The following is a 7,973-nucleotide window of genomic DNA, read 5'->3' as shown; positions in this document are numbered from 1 at the left end:
TAACATAATGAAACAGTAGTATAACATTTTTCTCCTATCATCTCAGTGGAGAAAACAAGTATGCTTCTTGGACATAGGTTATATTTCTTACATTAAGGCAGAAAAATGTGAAATACATTCTGGGAAGGACTCTTTAAAATAATGAAAATGAATATTTGAAAATAAAAGGATAGTTGGTACATATCTTGCAATTATGAACATTCAGACAAATTCCCATGTTGACAGTGTGAGTTTTCCTCTTTTTTTCACAACAGTGCAGCATAACTGTCAAAGACAGTGTATTGTATCGGTCAACAACTATAGGTGCCATTGCCCTTTATGACCAGACTCCCTTCATTTCTCTTTAATCTGAAGTATTTTTTGTTCCAGTAAAGTAATTTTTTCTTTACAGGAACTGACTGAAGATGTTTATTTCAACAACCCAAGAATACGGCTTCTGGGTTCTCTCTTTTTAATGGGTAATGCAAGTTAGCTTCCTTCCTCTGCTTTTTTAGTCCAGTAATGGCACAGAGATATTTCTGTATCATTTTTTCACTGTGTAATAGATTCTAGTATGATTCTCATGAGTTAGATTCTATGGTAACATTTTCCTTACTAAGAAAAAAAAGTGCATGTAAAATTAAAATGCCTTTTCTAACTCTGGTTGAAAGTGATGAGTCTTGATGTTTAATGACATTCTCTTGGAGCACACATTTCTGAGACTGGGGAACATTGCAATTAACTTTTTCCTTTTCTTTCTTAGAAGAAGAGGTCATTCTAACATGATCTAATATTGTTTTGTAATAACTTTAAAGCATCTGTGATGACATCATAACACAGTTCACTTTCATGTAGAACCTTCTACCCAAGTCTTCAACTTGCCTTTGCATTTTGTGTTCTGTTGTCTAGGGAGAAATTGTGAGAGCATAAGGGCTATTTTTATATGTCTATTAATGTATAAGCATTGGCTTTATGCTAGACCTTTCCCACTCCATATTGTTGCTTTTTCTCAAGAAACGGGTGTGAAGCATAATAGATAAATAATTTAGGGGTGATTGACATCCTTGATGAGAAGAGAGTTGACTTTTAGGACTGGCCATTGTTCATGAGAAGAAAAAAGAAGCTTAAGATTAAATTGTGAACAACTGCCCCTCATAAGACCATTGTTATTCAGGAATGAAAATAATATACTGGAATGAAATTACATTTTCAGTATTTATAATTTAATACTACCTCCCCAAGAGGGTTCTTGTCTTCCTTTTGACTTCACTGCACACTCTCTGTCACATTAAGTAGAGAGACATCCCTCCCAGGGTTCTGGGTGACTGGGGCAGATATGAGCTATGTGTCAGGACAGTCACTGTATGACATTAAGTCTGAACAGACTTGAATGATAATCCAGAAAAAGAAACAAAGGGAAATGATCTGCAGGTAGAGAATCATTCAGCAATTCAAAACTAGAAATAATGCTACCAGACCTGAAGTTTAAGGTTGGGGTTTAAGGTTACAGGAGGCCACAGACATGACCAAACTAGTGTGAACTCTTTCTGTGCCTAGGATACCCCCAACCCCAACCATCGTTGGTGATAACTCTAGGGCTTTGGAATGATTTGTTATGCAACTGCAACCAGAACAGAATTTGAATCTGGAAGTGTGAATCTACTGTAATAGAACAAGGCATTTGCTGTTGGCCTTGGGGCCTAGTGGTAGTCTAAAGCTGAGAGAGCACAACAGAACTGCAAAGACATTGAGGAAACATTGCAGAGGGCTTGAGTGAAAGTGAAGAAAATGCTGTTGAAGATGGATTAAGTAGCATGGAGTTTCACAGTTCTGCAGCCTCCAGTCTTGTGGGAAACGAGCAGGGACACTAATAAACTCATGTATTAGACAGGAGAAAAGGCAGAAAGTGACAAATGGCTTCTTTTTGGTGGTTGTGATAAAAATAAGAGAAGGAAAGTAACACCAGAAAAGAAACCACAATAGCTGTAACAGAATTTCGAGAAATAATATGAGACAGACTTTCTGAATTGGGAATTGAAACTGTTTTCTTTTCTTGGTCTCTCTCTCTTTTTTTTTTTTTTTGATTTTACAAGACAGGGTTTCTCTGTATTGTTTTGGAGGCTGTCGGTCCAGCCTGGCCTCAAACACACAGCAATCTGCCTGCCTCTGCCTCCCGAGTGCTGTCTTGTTCTCTTTCAGGAAAATAATATCAAAGAAATTAAATCCAAATAGGGCTGTGAGAGCTTCAGTTAAAAGCTAGGAAAGACAGACATTGGTGTCTCAGACCCTTCCAGTTCGATAGAAGCCATCTAAAGAATGTAAAGGTATTCTCCATAGACCTTCCCTGTGAAACATAGTCACTTCTGAGTCTATGGGGTGAGCAGCCTTTGTTGGGTTTCAGGGTATATCCACTTTTTAAAGGAAAGGTACATGATACAATTTTTGTTTAATGGAGTATATTATGATTTGATAAACTAAGATTTTAAGATAATTATATTAGTTTGAACTGCTAGTGACAAGGAAAGACCAAAAAATATGAAAAAGTAAACAGAAAAATTAGAATGCTTTTGGAATCTAACCCATCTCAGGTAGAGACAGAGTTCTCACAGGTAGAAAGATGCTGCATGTGCATCTTGCTCCTGGATGCATCTAACTAATGTCACAGAAGGGAAGCAACTGAAAAAAAAATAGACACCATGATTCCTAGCAGTGTCAGAAGCTACACGATGAAGTCTCACCAACATGACTGCCTAAAAACTATCTGAACAAGGATAAAGACCAGAGCAATAGCCATGCCCAAATAAACAGAGAAAAGCTTGTGAGACCTCAGCCCTATACAAAGAACTACAGGCAAGAAAGGAATGTTGAGAGTAGGAGTCTTTCCCAGGGAAGATCACACCAACTGGTTATTCAATACCAAGTGGTCATTCCTGAAAACATACACATGAGTAAGGTTATCCAGGCTGATATTTAGGAATACACCCAAATACTACACACACACTCACACACACACACACACACACACACACACACACACACACACACACACACACACACCTGCATATAGACAAGCATGTTTGCAGTTAAGGGGGGGATGAATTTGAAAGGGAGAAATGAGAGGGTAAGGGAGGGTTTGGAGGGAGGAAAGAGAAGGAAGAAATGATGTAATTATATTATAATCTCAAAAATAAAACAAAAAGAATAAAAAAGCAAAACATAACAATGACAGCTAAAAATTTAACATCAAAGTTAGGAGGAGGACGTTGATATAGAAATGCTTAAATGTTTACTAAAAACTACGAGTTTCATAAATTTATTGCACATTGAAGGATGTCTAATTATCAAAGAACTACATTTAGGTTTGTGAAGAAACCAAAGTTCAGTTGGAAATAGGATTGTACTATGAATGAGCAAGAGTGCAATGCCATAAACAGAACAGAAACATTCTGATATGAAAATTCTATATAAACCATTCCCTTCACTAGTGAATATTCAATGGAAATAAATATTGCTAGGAAACATGATAATTTAAAGCAAAGCATCTGTATTCAATTGCTGTTTCTTCAAATCACTGTGACTTTGACGTAAGGCAATATTAATAATCTTTTAATATAAATACATCTTTACCTATATTATACAAATAATTATTGTTCATATACCATCAGACTATTGATACTACTAAGTGGAAGAACACATGCAAATCACTTATCCCAGAACCCGGAAAATGCTATGTGCACAATAATGGCACCTGTGGTCACATGGCATTATAACTATAAAAGCTATTTTATCATTTGTGTCATCTTGTCAGTATTATGATATGTTATAATCCAGGTACTATCCTGGATGTTGGGTATGCCATCGTGGTTGAGATGTACTTAATTCCAGTACTTATAGTTTAGCATAAGAGACAAGCAATTAATCAAGTGGTTGCAATTTTGACTTCTAGCTGTCCCGAAGAAATAAAAGCTGCTGTGTGCATATGTTGAGTACAGCTTGTCTCAGAGTCTTAAGGAAGCCTTGGAGGAGGTAGAGTAGGAGGCCAGCCATTCCTCAAAACCTTTTACAATGGCCTGAATCCAACCTAGGAGAGTTTTCCACACTCTACCTTTATCATGACTTAAATTCTCTCTTAAAAACCCATCTCACAATGCTATCAAATTAGAAATAAGCTTACAGGTAGTGACTAAGGGGGACACACTTAGACTGTAACAACAGTGAAAGGTACTCTTACATATAAGTGGATATCCAAATTTAATTAGCACAATAAAATGATTCAGGTCATTCAGAAAATACTGGACCCTTTATGGTTATACATATAAATAAGTCATTGAAATTGGTGTTTTTAAAAAATTATTGTGAGACAGAAATTTGCAAAGTGCATTGTCTCTCTTGGATACAACTCGGCGTCTATCTCCCTGTGTGGCTTAGCAGTTTTCTTTCTTTCTTTCTTTCTTTCTTTCTTTTTTTTTTTGAGGAGTTACTTTACCATGCTAATTTGTATTGTAGTCTTACATTATTTTTCACTTACCTTCCCCAAATTGCATGATCATCTGTGCTATCCATAGTCCAATTTGAGAAATAATTGAATAAAAATAAAAACCGAGGAACATATTTCCATGGCCCGGCTAAGGAAAAAGAATTTCAATAATGGTTTCTTAGTACAGTTCCTCTCCAGAACCGCTCTCTGCCCTGATGTTATTTTTACTTCCCTCAATTCCATTTGAGAGCTGCAAAAGTGCCTTTTCAGAAGCCTAACTCTCCACCTGTCTAGATGTCTTTCTAAATATTGAAACTGAGCTGGTGTGCTGTACTTAGACATGCTCTCATCTTATTGTAAGTCTCCTCTAGCTCCTTATCCTGGAGCCCTTATTTTTATTTCCTGAGGAAACCAACCTGATTACTGCCAACCTTTTCAGAACAGTGTTTGTGACTCATGTTTTCTATTCTCCTCCTTTAGTACAAAACAAATCCAAGCAGACTTCTTTTCTTAAAACTCATTTTTTCTTCCCTATTGTGATTACTGCTTTTATCATATGCTGTTTATAAAACATAAGGAAGAGACAGAATTCTGATGTATTTCAATTTTTTTGAAATAATTTTCAATTCACAAACAACTGGGACATATCAAGTAAGATTTGTGGGTTTTTTTGTCATATTTATCATCTTCTACTAATTCCTATACATTTCAAGGTTATATATCTGTTCAAACTGTGAATCTATCATTTATTCTCTGACTAGGATATAGATATTGGGATAAACAATGGTGGCCTTGAATGACACTTGCTTTTACTGTGTGAACTTGAGTAAGCTATTTGAAAAATTCACTCTCAACTTTCCATTCCTAACACACTAGTAAAATGATTGGTTAATGATTGAGTTAAACCAAATGTTTTTGATATTTTATTTTTGACTTAAATGCTTAGGTAAGTTTTGACTGCTATAATTATTAATAATACTTTTCCCTTCATTACCTTGACAATTATTTGTTAAGTAGGAAAATGACTATTTAAATGGTTACTTGGTAGACTTACCATATTGTATAATAAAATTATATGTGCATTTATGAATATTTACATACATATTGTATATGTATATAGGTATATTGATTGATCAAAGATAGATGATAATATTTGGCATAGTTGGTTTGTCCTTAATAAAAGTTACTTATTTTCTGGTGGCACTCCTTCATACTATATGCTACAGACAGAAGTTCAGTTAATGCATTGTTGTATTTCATAAACTTTAGACTCAATCCAACTTCGTTTAGAGAGGACTTTATAAGAATGTAGGATGCTTAGGTCACTGATTTACAAGGTTTTACAGTAAACTAGCCATAGCAGCATCTCATGATATAAACTTTTGCAAGCAAGGGAGGTCAAGATCATGAATGGAGAAATCTACAGAGACCACTGAAACAAGCTCATGGAAACTCATGAACTCTAGACTGACAGCTGTAGAGACTCTCGGGGACCAAACAAGGCCCTCCTTATGTGGGAGACAGTTGTGAAGCTTGGACTAGCTGAGGGACCCCTGGCAGTAGGACCACAATACAAACCTGGTACATAAGCTAGCTTGTTGAAGCCCTTTCCCTATGGTGGGATGCCATGCTCAGTCTTAATGCATGGGAGAGGGGCTTGACCCTACCCCAACCTATTATACCAAGCTTTGTTGACTCCTCATGAGACCCCCTCCCCGTAAGCTAGGGTGGGTGGGAGTTGTGGGAGGGAGAACTGTTGCTGGAATGTAAAATGAAATTTAAGAGAATAAATAAATTAAAAAAATGCTTTTCAAAGGATGTAACTAGAACTTTTCCAATAGACTTTAATGTGCAGTAATATTCCATGACTGATTTTAAAGAAAATGCTAGAAAGAGAATCAGTAATGATGGATAACCAAATAAAGTTATATAAGTGAAATAAGAGTAGAAAACAAGAAAATACTAAAAATACTTGAATCACATCTTATTTAACATCTATGACCGAGTCACACAAACAATGAGAGTGTACTTTATTGATATCTGCCAACAATTAAATCCTTATATAGAGGGTAGCTACCTTAGGCATCATGATCTATTGCACCTCTCCCTCCCTCCCTCCCTCCCTCCCTCCCTCCCTCCCTCCCTCCCTCCCTCTCTCCCTCCCTCTCTCTCTGTCTCTCTCTGTCCCTCTCTCTCTCTGTCTCTCTGTCTCTGTGTCTCTCTCTCTCTGTCTCTCTGTCCCTCTCTCTCTCTCTGTCTCTGTCTCTCTGTCTCTCTGTCTCTGTCTCTGTCTCTGTCTCTCTCTCTCTCTCTCTGTGTAGGACACTAACTGGTACAGGTATCTTTTTCAATTACTTCCCCCCCCCCTCATTTTGTGAGACAGTTTCATGGAGACTGGAGCTCACCGTGTGGCTGTACTGGTTAATGAATGAGCCACAAGAATTGTCCTGTCTCTGCCTGCTTAACACTGAGAATCCAAGGCATGCCCCACAATGCTGGACTTTTTATATTGGTCCTGTGATGCCAGACTTTTTATATTAGCTGTGGGAATTCAAATTCAGGTGCTCATGCTTGTGGGGCGAGCACTTTAAGGACTGAGTGTTCTCCACAGTTCATTTTCATCTATTTTAGGTGAATTGCTGGTGTCAAAGACCATGATGCAGGTTTCTATCAAAAGAAGCTACTTTCAACTCTTTTTAAGTATTTATCTGTGAAAACCACCCTATATACACGGACATTTTTTCTCTTTCAACATAATATGCTTCTCCTCAGAACACTTGCACATTATTATTTTAAGTAAGTAGTTAAGTTCAAATTGACTAAATAGCTTTGCTCTGATGGATATTTATGTAGATCCCCAGTCCCCAAGAAGAACTTAGCATGTATTACATACAAATGAAACTGCCACATCCTAAAATCATGGATTTATCTTATTGAAGTCTATCTCATCATATTCCACATAAATGACTGCTTTAGGTAGGAATGTCAATGAAGTGCATGAATGTTATGGCCTGATTATGTGTTCTCAAAGTGTATTGAAAAGTTTGATCCCCTATTTGGCAGTGTTGGAAGGTGAGGCCTTTTTGGATGTGTTTAGGTAGTAAGGATGGAGTTGCACTGTTATCAAAGAACCTAAATGAAATGAGTTATCTCTTCCTTCTGCTATTCTATGTGAGAACACAGTAAAAAGGTCCACATGGTAGTCTAGAACCCTCCGGAACTTCTTAGACTCCTGAACTGTAAAAAGACAAAACAAAAACCAGTTTCTATATACTACAAATTTTGTCTGTGATTCCCTGCTAAGGTAGTATAGAATTGGCTAAGTTAACAAACTATGTCATTAAAAGATGATTTAAACAGCCGGGCGTTGGTGGCGCATGCCTTTAATCCCAGCACTTGGGAGGCAGAGGCAGGCGGATCTCTGTGAGTTCAAGGCCAGCCGGTCTACAAGAGCTAGTTCCAGGACAGCCTCCAAAGCCACAGAGAAACCCTGTCTCGAAAAACCAAAAAAAAAAGA

Source organism: Mesocricetus auratus, unplaced genomic scaffold (genome assembly GCF_017639785.1).
Source record: "Mesocricetus auratus isolate SY011 unplaced genomic scaffold, BCM_Maur_2.0 Super-Scaffold_100011, whole genome shotgun sequence".
NCBI lineage: Eukaryota > Metazoa > Chordata > Mammalia > Rodentia > Cricetidae > Mesocricetus > Mesocricetus auratus.
Note: the sequence above shows the minus strand (reverse complement) of the source record.